Source organism: Semicossyphus pulcher, unplaced genomic scaffold (genome assembly GCF_022749685.1).
Source record: "Semicossyphus pulcher isolate SPU_LCO1_2020_fin unplaced genomic scaffold, fSemPul1.0.p SCAF_16, whole genome shotgun sequence".
Taxonomy (NCBI): domain Eukaryota; kingdom Metazoa; phylum Chordata; class Actinopteri; order Labriformes; family Labridae; genus Semicossyphus; species Semicossyphus pulcher.
In genome coordinates this window covers 20,561,211-20,577,803 of record NW_027211670.1, presented here as the reverse complement: position 1 = coordinate 20,577,803, position 16,593 = coordinate 20,561,211, and the positions used below count along the sequence as shown (strand labels likewise).

The 16,593-nt window shown below is 42.1% G+C and overlaps 1 protein-coding gene across 1 annotated transcript in view; it reads left to right on the top strand.

Annotated features, from left to right (window-relative positions):
• The window catches only part of kif19 (kinesin family member 19), a 41,525-nt gene that overhangs the window by 3,365 nt on the left and 21,567 nt on the right, over positions 1-16,593 (top strand). The window lies entirely within an intron of this gene.

Sequence of the window (16,593 nt, the reverse complement as noted above, 5' to 3'; positions counted from 1 at the left end):
TCGGGAACCTGTTTACCTCTGCGCACATACAGTATGCATGCACATGAGTGATGGGGTCAGTTTGTGTGTGCTCGTGTGGGAGAGGGCTTCTGTCTCTGTTTCAGGAGCCTCTTCCTGCACAGATAAGGTATCTGCAGGGACCTCTGTGAAGCTCTTTTTAAAAACAAACTCGTTTGTAAAGCTCAAATGTCACGTTTCATTTGTAAATGAGTGCTGGATGACTCACACCTGGAGCAGAAGGGCTGACCTTTCAAACAACTCATAGGAAGCATCAGATTCTCTCATAAAAAAAGCCAGAAGTTGTGCCGCTTGGTGAATGCCTGGGGTCTCATTGGAAATCAGCAACTGCAAGGCTGTGTCACACGTCTAATGCAACACATTTGTGCTGATGGCAGTTCAGTCTCTCAGTGTGTAAAAGCAGTTATTATTTCTGTCACGGATCATTCCTCTGACAATTATGTTGTTCTTTTCTGTGAATTAATGGTTGTTCCATGTGTCTACAATACCCACAATGCGTCACCAAAGCAGACAGTTCGGTCAGTGATTCAGTGATGTGCTTATAATCGAAGACTTGTATTTGGATATATTTCTGTTTGAGCGGAGGTGATCAATTGTTTCACATAATGAACTAGCAACTGTTTACATAATCAATTAGTTGATTCTGAAGTAGAATTATGAAGCTTTAAAACAGAAGTTCACTTGTTACAGCTGAATAATCAAGAACATAACTAATAGATCATCTGTAATAAACAATAGTCCTATGTTGTAGCTTTAGTTTTATGACTACAGCAGACATTGTATTGACAGTTTCTAAATAGATAACACTAAAAACGTTATGTCTTTTTCCCTACTTCCCAATGTGCGATGCTTTCTAAATTATCTGGCAGCTAAACTGCTATCAGTGGAGCCATTATGCTTATTGTAATATCCATTAGAGTAAACCAGGGAGAGGAATGTTTCTGAATTAGCAGGCTTTAGTTTGGCTTTGATAGCCACAGTAACTGAAGAAGACCTGTTTTAAATTACAGCAAAGAAATATATTATGGATTAGATTTATTTATCTTTGCACTAAAAACTAATTTATAACTGGACTGGATTGTTATCACACAATAGAGGTTTTCTCCTAAAGGATCCCCATTCTTGAAACATGACCACTGTACCCAGTATGTTTTATTTGGGCTGCAACTAAGGATTTCTTTATCAATTCATCTGCCATTTATTTTTTACAATCAATCAAGGATTGTGTAGTCTGTAAAATGACAAAGGAAGTTAAAGTGATGATTTCAAAGATTTTCATGTAAATAAATGTCTGGTAAGTCACTGTCGCCGAATGAGGTAACACAATGGTGATTGCGCCCAGTTAGTGACGCGTTTTCCATCACCCAGCAGTGGTTGGTCTGCCAGAGAGGGTAGGCGGAGCTAAGCAGCTGCATTTCCCATCTCTGTAAGTGTTGCGAGTAAACAGTAATCTACTATGGCTGAACAAACAAAGAAAAGATGGATGACTACAGATACAACTTCAAAAATAAGTGAAAATCCAAAGAAAAAGAAACTAATTGGACGCTCAGATGAAGGCAAACAGTCTGAAAAGGAAAGCGACCGTCAGTGTGGACGTCACACATGCAACACTGTCTGGATATCTGGGAAGTGTGCTCCCGCTATTACTGTTTATCGCCATAGGTGCCGCCAAAGAGAACGAAACTGAGATCTTCGAGGTTACCACTTTAAAAAAAAAGCTCATTAAAATTTCTTAATTACTAAATTACTAAAAATTACTCTCATAAATGACAATGAAAGCAGCAAATCCTCACATTAAGAAGCCTGAAACAGACAACTTTTTACATTTTCTCTTGAAAAATGACTAAAAATGATTTATTATCAAACTAGTTGGCCATTAATTGTCTGATCAGCAAATTGATAAATAAACTAACTGTAGCAGCTCTAGTTGTTACCATGTGACCTCTCATATGAAAAGTACAAGTAGGAGCTCCATGAGGACGGTGTTTTCCAGCAGCCCCCCCTTTGTAGCCGTCCCTCTTGGAGACCGTTTAGCAGGACCAGCGGTGAGTGTGTGATGGTGATGAAGGTGGTGCTAATGATAATGAGCGTCTTGACTGTGAACCTGCTGAGGTGTCTCCCCACTCGCCGTCGGCTGATTGAGGCAAGAGTGGGCAAAGTAGCAGTGGGAGGCTTTTCTTAATTAACCAAGATGAAGCGGAGAAAAGAGACAGCACAGCAACAGTTGACATAGTGACTCAGTTCTGCCTGGATGTGTTAGTAACCAGTGCTGGAGGAAAACATTATATTCATTTGATTAAAAGCCTTTGTGCTTCCATCTGAAGACAACGCTTCCCGTAACAGATAATCCACTGACTTGTTTTTCTGTCTTCTCAGAAGTAATTCAATTACAGCGAGCCTTAAGAACAACATCAGCACTTCTGTCTGCCATGACATCATTAAAGCAGGCTTGGCACAGGGGATTAGAGCATAGTGGCAGGCAGGTAGAAATGTTGCTGACACAGCCACCATAACAAGCCTTTGTTTTTGTCCTCAGCTCCACCAAACCTCATTCAGAAACAAAGGGTTTTTGTGTTTCCTTTTTAAATGTACCTGCGGTTTGTTGGTTTTATTCCTGAAAAGCACCGTTTATAGATTATTTAGTCTGTGGAGAGAATTACAAACTGACAGATATATGCTGAATGGGGTTATTTAAGGTTCACTCAGGCACAATCACAGTGCGGGATTAGCGGAGCTTACAATGCATCCGCATTATTCAGACAGTAGGATTTAGGGAATCTGTTTACCTGTGTCTTGAGATGGACTTACAAGGGGGTGCCCTTACATGATGTAGTGAGGTCGTGCACAACAACACAGGGATGAGATTATAGTGCATGGCATGGCTGAATCTGTTTACCTGTGGATATCCCTCCATGGCCGTCGCTCACGAATATGTTTGCAGATATGAACTGTACATATTAGAGATGTTTTGATACCATTTTTTTCCTTCCTGATACCTTTTCAGGTACTTTAGTATCTGTTGATACTAGTACCCTTCTGATACTCGTTTGATTTAAAAAATATACTTAAATATAGATGCATAAATATACATAATATCGCTGGAAAAACACTGATTGCTTACATTTTGCTAGCTTAGACTAACATTACACTCTCTGCTAGCACCAAACTGTTGTTTTTTGTTATTGTCACAGTAATTTACCTGAAACCACTTGATTTTATGGAGCTAATTGGTTCTGGTATCAGATAAGTATATTGACTAGCATTCTTGCCGATACCTGAATTTTGGCAGTATTGGAGGCTGATACCGATACTGACATCGATACTGGTATCAGTATGTATACTTTTATCAGTATCAATACTGGTATTGGTATCGGAACAGCTGTGACATACATGAATGCAGAAATGTACAGTACATTTATATAACATTTAGAATTCCAATCAGTTCCAATTTAGGCAGCATTGGAGGCCGATACTGATACCGTTATCGGTACTAATATGGTTATTGTTACTGGTATCAGTATCTGAACAACTTTTGATGTGTATATATATATATATATATATATATATATATATATAAATGCAAAAATGTACTGTACATTTAAATAACATTTAGAATACCAATCAATTCCAATTTTGGCAGCATTGGAGGCCGATACTGATACTGTTATCGGTACTAATATTGTTATTGGTATTGGTATCTGAACAACTTTTGATGTATACATATATATATATATATATATATATATATATATATAAATGCAGAAATGTACTGTACATTTAAATAACATAGAATTCCAATGAATTCCTATTTAGGCAGCACTGGAGGCCGATACTGATACTGGTAGCGATACTGATATCAGTATCGATATCAGTATCAACTTTTGACGTATATATATGAATGCAGAAGTGTACTGTACATATAAATAACATTTCCTGTCCCTTTCACACACTGTCCGTCCATAAATACATGCGCCTGTGTGTTGAGTACTTGGCTTTCAAGGCAGACAGGGAGCAACCATATGGACGAGAGGTAGCGCTCAGACAGATTAGCGGGATGCCGGTGGCTGGCTTGGCCGACTGGGTGGGCGTTTGCAGATCTGGCTCTTCTGGCAGAAAGCAGACATCTCAGAGCTGCCTAAGCCTGCAGAGATGAGCTCATTGGAGGGGTTTTAGCTCAGGTTAAGCCTGCTGCCACCTGCTCTTTTCCTCTCTCTTCCCCCACAGATAGACAGTGCCGGGAGAGTCAGCCAATTCCTTTCACGGACCACCTGTTCAATGGGCTTTTCCTGTCCTTGAGTGAGTAGTACACAGGTCAGAGGTGTAGGGAGGTGGATTTATGAATGAGATATGAAATGGCTCAGGTAGAACTATTAAGCCATGGTGTTGTAGAAAGTCTTACCAGCGTAGAAAACTCACTTTTTTTATACAAGAAAAAAGATGTTTTTTGCTGTATCCAAGAAGAAAAATGTATTCTAATGGAATTTATTTTGGAAACTGATTCAGAAAACTTGATTCCAAAAACAGAAGCGTTTAATCGTATTTTTCAGATCTCACCTGTAAGAAAACTGTCATGGGGGCAGGAGACCTGGCCTGAATTGTCCTGGCCGGCTTCTCCGTGACGCAGGTTAAGGAAATTAAGAAACCGGCCAAACCGGTGTTGTCAGGGACGCTATGGACAAAAAGAGCAGAACTCCAAGGGAGACCGGATCCTGTTTTAAACTGGACATCACAAAAAATGTACACTTTGATTACATTATAGCGTCTTTAAGTTTAAATTTTAACGCTGGTTATGAGACACTTGGGCTGTGCCCAATACGAATTTTGCCCGTCAAATTGGATTTGTCTTCAATAACAAGATTTGACTAATCGTTCTTTATTTTCTGATGAGACTCAATGAGCTCCTATTCCGGGCTCCATGAGTTATATGCTTACCTGTAACACGCAAAGATATTACTCGACGTTAGCTGTCAGCCACACATTAAAACATTAGACTACATAAGCCGACTTCACTCATGGTGTTCCAAGTCACGCAACCATCGCTTGTAACAACATCTTCATCACAGGAGGCATTTTAGTCTTCAAATGTCTGGATCTGAAGATATCATTGAAACAAGCTGAGCTAAAGTTAGCCTTAGCTTAGCTCGTAGCCCCTTAAAAACAACCAAAGACAGTCAATGATCTTTAACATGAAACTGCTTTTGACCCTTTTAAATACTGGTTATGTTTGAACACAAACTGAGCTCCTCTGGATGTCACCTGCTTGTCAAAGAACATTGCAAAAAGACAGATTTCCATTGACCAACTGGTTAATTCAATGTTTTTATCAGTTTTAACAATCTGTTTGTTTTGGAGAGGAGGAGGCCTCGGGATAATTTGTTTCGAACCTTTCGAACTCTGAACACAGAAGTTTCATTTGACACAATGTTGCAGCTAAAACAGTATTGCACAATGTTACTTTCATGTGACTTTAATTCCCCCCAGAAAGTAGCTATCGCCCCTGTCAAAATAACCTATAAAAACCTGTCTCAAGCATGGTTTAATACCTGCAAATAAGTTTATAGTTTCCACTCAAGGGCAAGGGTCTCAAACTCAATCAGAGAGGGGGCCGAAATTAAAAACTGGGTCTAAGACGAGGGCCGAACAGGGTCGAGATTCACAGGTTGTGAACCTGGCCAGAGAAAACTGTTGGTTCGAAGGAGGTGTCAAGGAAGCCACCTATGTTAAGCTGGAAAAACCGTCCCTTTACAGAGGTGGTGGCCTAAGACACCAACTATCACCCACTTACAATGCAGTGTTGAATTCTCTACTCAAACAGCCGAGATCACACTCGCACTCATGTGAGCTTAACGACCCATCAACACCAGTTGGTACTAACGACTCTCAGTAATACTGGGTTCACAGCTCAGGCTAACGACTCGCAGCTGATTACACATCTGTTAGCACTAATGACCTACAGAGGCTTATATTTCTCGCTCCGTCCACCAGTCAGTTAGAACTGTAGAAGCCTTTTGAGACATCTTCAAGAATTTCAACCAAGAGTTTGACACATGTGTCCCAGAAGGCCGAGTGTTACGTCTGTTTTAAGCCAAACAAAGAAAAAAACATAATTCACTTCAAAATCCAAAATATCATCGAGCTCAGAGGAGAAGTAAAGTGTTGAAAATTGTCCCACAGTTAATTTTTTATACCAAATGTTTGGTCATGAACATGCTGTTGTCTGCACTGATGTACTCATCTGACCTCGGAGCAGAGTGAGAGTCGCCCTGGACGGTATTTACCGTAACACGTTGGAGTAAAAGACCTAGAGAGGCGATATCATCCCGCCTTAAGAGGCTCACGGGAACGCTATTTTTATCCCCCAAAGGGATAAAGATGGCTCCTACATCTTAGAGGACTCATTTATCTCACTACTGACCCCAGGTTCAAATGACTATAGATACTCATGGTTGTTTACATTCGATACATTTAAATCCTAAGATCTTGTAATGTATTTGGACAGATCTTTAGTTTTTAATGCCAAAACAGTCTCATGCCAGTCGTGATTAAGTCAGTGCAGTAATGAAGCATGTTTTTGAATGTTCGCATAAATGTGTTTGCAGCCTGCAGGATGTGTCTCACTCAGCCTTGTTCAGCTCGTCTCCTGCAGGGCTGGGCTGTAGCACACAGTGGAGAATGCTTTATAGTGAGGCCTCGCCACCATGGCGACACCTCGACAAGGTCAGGGCCATTGTTTGTTCCTCTGTTCCTCAGTAGTATAGAGGAGTACGGAGAAGCAGCGGGGAAAGAGGGCCTTGTTTTGTTGCGTTTCTTTTTTTTTATGTCGGCAGATGAACTGGTTATAAATACGCTCTGTGATGGATAATTTGTTTGCCTCGATTGTTGGCAGGCTTGTCACTGCAATTTGTGGTGGACTGGTAATAAATACAGCACTAAAAGCATCGCTGGTGGCACTTCATGGTCATCTTTTAGAGAGTGGTTCTGTTGTCTGCGGATAATAGACGACTTGAAAGCACTTCTTCATAACAACAAGAGGAGCAGAGACTTAAAAAAAAAAGACTTTCCTGCCATGCATTTATCCGTGTGTTTACCTGAAAAACCCAAACCTCTGAGCCGGGTGCGTCATCCTGACCCCGGAGAGAGAAAATGTCAGCCAGCAGGCAAACAAAGATGCACCATTTTGCCTGCCGGTTCCTCTGTAAAGGTCAAGTCGTCTAAAACAATACGCAGCATTCAGCCCGGTCCAAGTACAAGTCTACTTGATTACAGTGTGCCATGAAATGGCAAATTTTCTGCCTTTGTGGACTACAAAGCAGCTCACCTCAAGGGCTCAGTGTAGAGTTTCCACCGCCCTCCACACAGCGCTGTTAGTGAAAGGAGATTCAAATTGCCCTCACCTCAGAGGCTGCACGTTAGCCTGAATCAGCGAAACCAGCTCCCCCTGGAAAACAGACTGCTCTGAACGAGAAGGCATTGTACTTGTCTTTTATAATGTTCAAAATGCTGCTGAATATAGAGGAAATTCAGTCAGTCATCCTGTTTTAATGTTTCCTCACCATCAGCTGATGGAAACGCTCTCTCTAACACCATCCATCGCCCATCAGCAGAGCACTTAACTTGAAAATCTGGGGGGAGAACCTAAAAACGGGCACACTTTGTCCATCCAGAGTCCTTTTTTACGAGGCAGAGCGTTTGAATGGCTTCAACAGGAGGGGGGGGGAAAGAACGACAAACAGCCATGTCTCTTTTTTAGCTGTGAAGATTTAACACGCAGAAGCAGAGCCAGGAACGAGCGCTGGACCTTCAGGGTGGCACAGTGGACATACTCTGACATTTACAAGCAGCACATAAGCAGAGTTTATTTTGGGTCACACAAACAGAGTAGTCCTACTTTTACAAAGCTAGGTTAATATGTCAGCACAAATAGGACTGTCTGACCCCTGGAAGTGGATAAGCTTCGCTTTCCTCCTTTTACTCCGACTGCACTTCTCCTTCACGGCTTCCGAGTGACACTCTCTCTGATTCCTCCTCATCCCCGCCTCCCTCCCTCCCTCCCTCCCTCCCTCTCTCCCCCGTGGCTCTTTTACAACGAGGGCTATTATGAGAAGGTCTGTGCATGTTTGTGTGAGTTGTACGTGATCCCTCTCGATGCCCTCTGCGCTCTTCTACTCCTAATCTCGATGAGAGGAGCGCAGGGCGTGGCAGCTTGCTACAAGGGGCCTCTGAAGGAGTCTTAGAGGCTGGAGTGGCCATGCTGTCTATTCTTCTGAACAGCTTTGAGTAATCGGGTAAACACTTATTTCCCCAGATGAACCACTCTGGGGGGGTTCTGCAAGGCCTCTCCTGTTAGGAACATGTCGGAATCACAATGAGTTCATTATGCAATTTGATATAAAAACATTGTTATACAATCCAGCTGTTACATAATGAACATGATGCAGCAGATGTGAATTGTTCGCACCATGCTGAGGCATCTTCGCAGTCGGGAAGAGGAAGGAAGTGCCTCAGAATGATGCACTTTTTATGTATTCTGCTTTCTAGTTGTTGGGAAAAACCTAAAATGTGATTTAATATTGCTATTATTGCTTTTAGTCTTTTTACGTGTATTATGTTCTGATACCATTTTTTCCTTCCCGAGACAAGGGATGGGAATTTCAAACATAAATACTGTTCGATATTCACTGGGAACTGTTTGACGATTACTTGAAGACACCCCTCCCCCGCGCACGCAAACTCACACAGACACACGGGCAGAGAGAGACTTCATTTCGATCTCAAATGACATTGTTGTTGTGGACTAATGAAGTTTTAGCTGGCAACGTTTGCACTTGACCTAATTTTCGCTGTGTTTTTTTTGTAAGAGTTTGGCTGCAGAAGTTTTTGCATGTTTCTCCAGTTCCAAATCTCCCAGCGCCACACCCCTTTATTCTTCTCTTGTTATTTAATGGCGGTTAGCAAACAGCTTTCAGATGCGCTACAGCCACCGCCTGGCGGTAGTACCACATTACCACCAGACATCAGTAAAAACAAAGGAAAAAATACATTTTTAAGATCAGATAATGGCTGCAAGAATATAATGAATAAATGACTATTGGAAATATTCGGAAATCATGACCCATCCCTGCCCGATACCTATTCCAATACTTGGACTTTCGTGTCAGCCGATGCTAGTGCGATATAAGTAATATAGTGATGGAAAAACACTGATTTCTGATATTGTACGACCTTTGATTACCGCATTTTAGGCAGTTTCTTGGGCCAATACTGAAACTGGTATCGGCCCCGGTATCAGAAGAACTTGTTGCTGTATTTGCCTTTACCGTCCTTATCTCCCACCACAAGTCTGTCTCCTATCGCTGTATTTTCCCTCGTTGTTTAACTTCATATTGACTCTCCCTTCATATTGTCTTGCTTTGTTTGGGTGTCTGTTGTTGTGTCTCCTTCTTAATAATTGCTTTGTTTGTCAAACCACTTTGCAAAGTCTAGTGTTTCAAGGTACCATATCTAGAAAGTAATTTTTTGGTGCATGTGTGTGTTTGCATTTCCCTGTGCAGGTGTGTTTTATGTAACAGATACAGGACTACGATGTCCCTGCTTGCCACCTAATACCTCTTACACACGCAGGAAGTGCAGGGCAGCTACAGGGCCACCGATGTGCCATGTTATTAGGCTCCTGGCAGGAAAGGCAGGCAAGGATCTATCCATGTAACATAGCTAATAGGTCATAAGTTGATACTCAAAACAAGCAAAGTGGACGTCAAAAGCCAGGCATTCTTATTGTGATATGAAATGTTAAACGAAGAGTTGAAAGTGGCGAGCTGAAAGAGCAACAGGTATCCTGACAGGTCGAGGTGAATTCAGGACAGAGAAAAGAGGCAGCACTGAGGACAGACAGATTTCCAGGCAGCGATTTGTAGAAAGAAAACATCTCCCATATGTCTCATGCTCTGAGGATCCAGAGGGAGTTAGTCTCTAAGGTTATACTCTGAGTAATACCTCAGTCACATGTTGTTTGTCTGCTACGGCTCATCCAGGAGGCCTTTCCACAAAATGACAGCATCGGTTAAAGCTGGAAATGATTGAAATGTTTACGCACAATACCCACAGAGGAAGAAGTGTTACCTTACCCGACCTTATCTGCAACAGTGGCAGATAGAGAGAGGAGTCGTTTCTGCAACAACAGCCTTGTAGAAATGTTACATGACGAAACGGCCGCCTCTGGATTTTAACAAACCAATCTGTTACGATACTTTCTTTGTCTCATGGAGCTGCTCGCTGCGGTTCTCGAGTATATTTGTCTTTATGCTTTACATGAGTTCTTTCATCTTCATAAATCGGAGAACAGAGCATTTTCAAACCCCGTGAGACTACTTGAAAACACTAATGGCTGCTTTTGTGTTTTCACGTGGACGACATCTCTCGCCCTGTCATGTCTGATGAAAGCAAAAGGGATGAAAAATAGCTGCTATTACTGCTGTCATTACATGTGAGCGTGTGTGAGGTTAACGTGACACAATACTTAATGGACCCTTGCACAGCTCCTTCTGAAAGGGCATTACTTACCGAAGATTCAACACGTGTTGTTTGTTCTGCCTTTAATCTCATACACCTAACAGAGGAGAGCTACATGATTATGATACAGCCAATCATAATGTCCAATCAAGACAGAGGAAAAAGAAGTACAAAAGAGGAGGTGTTGCGTCGATAAGTACTCAAAGTGGTCCGGTACAGGACAGCCTGTTCTTTTAAATATGGACGGCATGTTTTCATCCCTGTTCTCAGATAAATACAAAACTCAAGTTAGTTGAACAAACTGAAGAACATTTTTTTTCTGTTATGACCTTTGAGATAAATAGGACCGACTGAAAGCAGCTGCATGAAAGAGAAAGTCTCGCACCATGCAGTTAAAATAAGTTGCTTTAATCTTTCACTAAATGAAATGTTCTAAAACAACCCAACATACTTAAAACTATCCTTATCGGCCACTTCTTCACTTCTTTCAGCCCTTTTACTCCTAAAAATACTTTTAATCAGTCGGTCTTTGTCACTATTCTTTGTTATTGCAGTCGATGGAAGAGATGCTGTAGCTCCAACTTGCTGAGACGAGGAGTACGCTGAAAACTTTCTTTAAAATGTATTATTAATGAGAACAAGTTAAGTCTCTTTTTTTAAATGCAGAACACTCACCATTCACAGTTTTCTGAAGACGTACACCACTGAACTTCCACGGGATTTGAAGGCCTCATTTAAGCTCACACGGCTGCTCTGCTAAAATAGTTAAGCCCAGTACTTGTTGCAGACTCAGACATTTGGGATGTTTGTCAGTCAGAAATTGTCTTCACCTCATAGTGACTCCTTATTAAAATGGACGCACTTGCCTGCCAAAAACCGGTGGGGGTATTGCACCGGGCGTGATCCGGGAATCTTCTGAAATAGTATGCCAAACGTATCTGATATCTGATATCTGTTATAACTGATGCTATAGCGGGATATGTCCTCACAGCGGACAGGATAAAACAGTGAGGGGTTAATTTACATTAAAGAAAAAATGAACACAACTATTCATGCCTTTCCTTTTATGGCTTGAAATTGTGCCATCACTGCTCACCTGGTATTTTACATTTTTAAGAGAAGAAATCAAGCTTCTTTTTGTAACAGAAACAAGGACACTTCAGTCGGAGTAATGCCAGCCTCCTCTGAAACTTCCTCTTGACCTGATTTTAATCCTGAGATTTCCGCCTTTGACCTCATTTTTTTACGCCAGATCACAGCTGGAGAACTTCCCCTGAACTCTTAAGTTGAACTTCTGGCACTTCAACAGTTGGCCCGTCTTTAAATGTTGAACCACAAAGTCATCAGCGCTGTAGCTTGATCTTTATACTGTGTGTACGTGTGCACGTCTGTGCGTCGTTGTCTGGGTAATTGGCGACTGTCCCCTTTTGTATGTTGTGGTCGACCCCTGAACTCTGGCCTCAAGGCTACCCCTGACATTTAACAAGCTCTGGCATCCACCTACTGAGCTTTCCTGCATGTTGATGTACCCTGACATGTTTGTGGATGGTGATGCAGCCAAGAGGATGAGTAAAAGATTTGCTGGTAATCAACCTGATTGCCTCCATCATCGACGGTTGTGCTTTCGTTTTGTTAGTTTGCTGGATTTTTTCAAAACTGGTGAATTTGTAACACAAGAAAAATATTGTTTCTTCTATTTAGATCATAAAAAGTCTTATTTTGCCATTTATTTAATATAAGAAAGTCTGGCACTTTAATATCTTTTGATATATCATGTCAAGCGCGACAATGATGGCTATATTAGGACACCCTGCTCCCTCCACATCTTAATTAAGATCAGGGGTTCAATGAATAGCTTTCATGGATGACTAATAGCTGTATTGTTCCCCTTATCCTTTGTAACCATCTGTGCCCGGGCTATCCAATAAAATGCATCTGCTGCACGGCCTCAAAGCTGAGATGGCGAGGGGAAATGAGAAAGGGAGGAAAAATTGTAAGAGAAAAGAAAAATCTTTGATCATTTGTGGTGTTGCGTAAGAAGCGAGGAAACCTATAGCAAGATTGTGTTTGTCTGCAGGTGCAAACACGAGTGTCTGAGTCGGAATAATAGCCACCTCCGTCTGTATAGATGCTGCATTCAGCCAGACGTCTTATGTAACCTCAAATGAAGCGAGGCCTTGCTATCAAGCACCCTGTATCAAATACACACTGATCCAACACACACCTGCGATCATCCCGAGTCCCTGAAAGCGGATCTACATTAGCATTGTTGGGGTGCAGAGAGGGCAGCTCCGAGGTTTTCTATCAGATATCGCGCTTCAATTGTGCCCGTTGGATTTTCCAAAGCTTCGGTTGCGTTTGTGAAAGAACAGCTTGAAAGGTTGCCCCGTAAAGGTCAGCGCTCAGACCCGATTGCTTTCTTTTTGTGATCTTGATACTTTGTTCTTTGCTTTATGCTGGACGCAGCACACAGATGTCAGTGTTAACAGGTCTCTGGTTATGTTAGCGTGCAACCCAAAGATAAGGGAAATGGTGTAGAGGGAGCCACACACAAGCACGCACAATACTTCTTCTATGGTAATATGGATGCTTTGTGCCAAGTCATTACATCAGGTCTGCACAAATGAAGAGAGAGTAAGGCTGAGTGTAGGTGGTCCTCATCTTTGTTCTGTCATTTCAAATAATTCACTGCAGAACATGTCGACCCCCAAAAACTAGGCCTGTAGGTTTTATTTGCATTTTTTGTTATCTGTCGATTGTCCATGAGGAAACTTAATTTGTTTCAAGACAATCGCTGTTGTTATTATTGGTTTTGGTTCCTTTTCCTGTTGTCAGTTTATCACTTACCAGGCTAATGATAACACTTACCAGCCAATGATAGCCGCTCTGCTGTAATATGTGTGCAAAAACAATCATGCTAAAAGTCTGTGAAGGTTCTCAGTCATCCAGGTCGCGGTACTTCAAAGCTTAAAAGGCAACTGGACTTGGTTGAAGTTCTTGAGGACGTTTCTCTTTCATCCAAAAGAACGTCAAGAACTTCCACCAAGTCCAGTTGCCTTTTGGATTAAGCTTTGACTTATCATGCTAACACGTTCTCAACGACGATGCTTACATGCAGCTGCTAAACAGCTGTTCGAACATTTCTGTCTGGATCAGATTGGTGGACTACCCTACAGAGGGGAGATTGATGACATAAAGGGAAGACGAGATATGTTTCAATGCGTCCCAAGAAGAACATAAATGTTTTGAACTATGGTTTATTTCTAATTGTTGGTAAAAAAAACACAGATGTCAACCTGCTAACGAATACTAGAGGGTAGGTCAGGGGTTCGTCAAAGTCGGCAGGATTCATCTTTTGGCGACCTTTAATGTCTGTGCCAAATTTTACACAAACCCCTCCAATGGTTGTTGAAGTATTTCAGTCTGGACCAAATTGGTGGATTGACCTACGAAAAGGACATTTTCCTTCTTCTTCCGTCTTCTTCTGGTGAAATTTCGTAGAAAGTTCAGCCAGTTGCCCAAGGATAAAGCAATTATTTTTATTGGGGGTTAAACAGTTTTGGAGAGAGAGGACATATTTGTAATTGTATTTTTCCACTTTATTGTCAGTCACCAAAATGTTTTTTCATCCACATCCAGGCGGAGACTTTATTCAAAATTTCTCCCACGACTGAAATAATACAGTCCTCACGGAGCCTTAATGAATATCCCCAGTTGCACATAAATTCACAAAGCATCTGAATCTGACGTGGAAACAAGCTTCCATGACAACAACAAATGTCACGTGGAGATGAGTGTTAAATGAGGATGGTGTCTCCGGGTAAAAACAAGATGCACTGATGGTCATGCTCTCCAGATATGACACGCTGATACCTGGCCGGCATTAAAGCCCTTCCCTTAATCTCTCCGACACATGCGGGGTCGACCCTGGGAGCACGATAAAAAAGGATGTAACCTTGTGACCTTTGCAGGCAGAGCAATAAAAACAGGACACAAACGTAAGCGGTAAAACGTGACACCGGTGAGTACACATGCTTTGACGTGTTTTGGCCCTATCGCTAGTATTCAGACCCCATGTGTGTGTCTTTGTTTAAAAAGGACCGTCTCTTCTGTTTGAGTTTCTATTTAAGTCCTTAATTGTAGCTGCTGCTCTATTTATCTGCTCTAATGAGTATTTATCTTCTAGTCAATTAGGGCTTGCAAGAAAACAACCTCTGGAGGGGATTGCAATAGAATTTAGGTAAAAAACAAAGACACACTTTGGACAGATTTGCTCCATATGGATTGATCCAACAGCCTTCACACCTTGAGGTGCTGGTTTAGCTCAGGTGGTAGAGCAGGCGCCCCGTGTACAGAGGCTACAGTCCTCCGCCCACTGATCGCAGATTCGACTCCCAGGCTGCCGATCATTTGGTGCACGTCATCCTCCACTCTCTACTCCCTGCATTTCCTGTCTCTCTGCAGCTGTCCTATCTAATAAAGGCAAAAAAGTGAACTCCTGTTATCCTCCAAAGATTAAGAAATGATAGACAAAGTAATGATAAAAATATGTTCATTGTATGGACATTATTGGCATCGCGGCTGGCAGCTCTATCGTTAGACATCCTGTGTCTTCTTGAATTGCTTTATTTTCTTTCTTACTGGTTTTACCTACCAGGTATATTTGTTTTGAGAAGGAGGACACCTCTGCAGATAATTCAGCTCCCGGTGAAAACGTGAGCAATGAAGAAAGTCTGTGTTTCAGAGAGTCTAAGACACAGATTTTAACCTGAAACTGCTTAATTCAGGGTTTTACCCATTTTTATAATCTTCACTTTAAGCCTTAAAAATGTGTGATAGACTAAAGTGCACAATCAGACACAGTTTCTTATGGCAGTATGAATGACAGCCAGTAGATTGAGATTTCCAATTGCTCTTTTGTCATTTTACTAGAGCCCTGAGCCATCATTTAGGCTCAATGAAACCACTGCCTATAAAAGCACTTGATGTCTCCACGACTGCTGACTTTTGTTGCCCGTCTTGGCAGTGTTTGCCACTTGGCACGCGGAAATGGATCGAGTCAGCGAGATCCTACCAGGGCAGGCCGGCTTGTGAAACCGTACCACATGCAGGCCTTGAATTATGGATCCACGGTGGGAGCTAGCAGCGCTATAATCATCGAGATGGCCAACCGAGTCAACCCCGCTGCTTTAACGACCGCAACAGAAGGTCCTGTTGATTAGAAAGCCCATCAGCCAGCAGAGGCGGCGGTCAATGGTGCTCCATCACACCCTGCTGCTTTTTATGGCGTTTAGATAACTCCATCACGCTAATTGGTTTCATGTCGCCGCATAAGCAAGCTGTTGTCTTGACTTTGGCTGATCTTTGGGAGGGTATGAATATTTTAGGAGGCTCCTTTTTTTCGTAGCCACGGTGTGTAAATTCACGCTTTGGCTGTTTGTTTTGTCAGGTGCCCAGGGTCAAGTTAAACTGAAGACATCCAAAAGAAAAGTGGTTGTAGCTTTTGTTGCGTCCATTGTTAAAGGAGACAGCATGATTAAAACCGCTAAAAATGACACCACGTTACAGACGCTGTCGACCAGGAAATTGCTTTCCTTTTCACCGCATGCCGTTCTTGACTAGTTTGGGCTTTCGGCCATCTTGTTTTGTCTCCCTTAGTGGCAGCCTTGAAAAAGAAAAACAGCTTATTGGTCTCACTTGAAAGAGCAACGAGACTCATTTAGACACCAGTGGAAAATTGGACCCTGACATCACTTCACGCACGATGTGTTTCTGAAGTGGACTGTAGCTTGGAGAGCTCTTAGTCGACTCATATTCTAATCCCTCCTGGTCTTGAAGGATCACGAGCTGAACCAGGGACTTCTTTTCTGATATTGAAGCTAAAGGTCAGACAGCATTAACAACATCACGCTGAGGACTCCACTCAATCTGTTTCCACTTCCTGTGTGACCCACTTTCTGTCAAATGATTATCGATCGACTCAATTGTCCACCTTCAGACTTTTACCATCTAAGGGTTAGACCATTACCAAGAGGCTGGGGAAACCGACACATAGCTGATAATTGT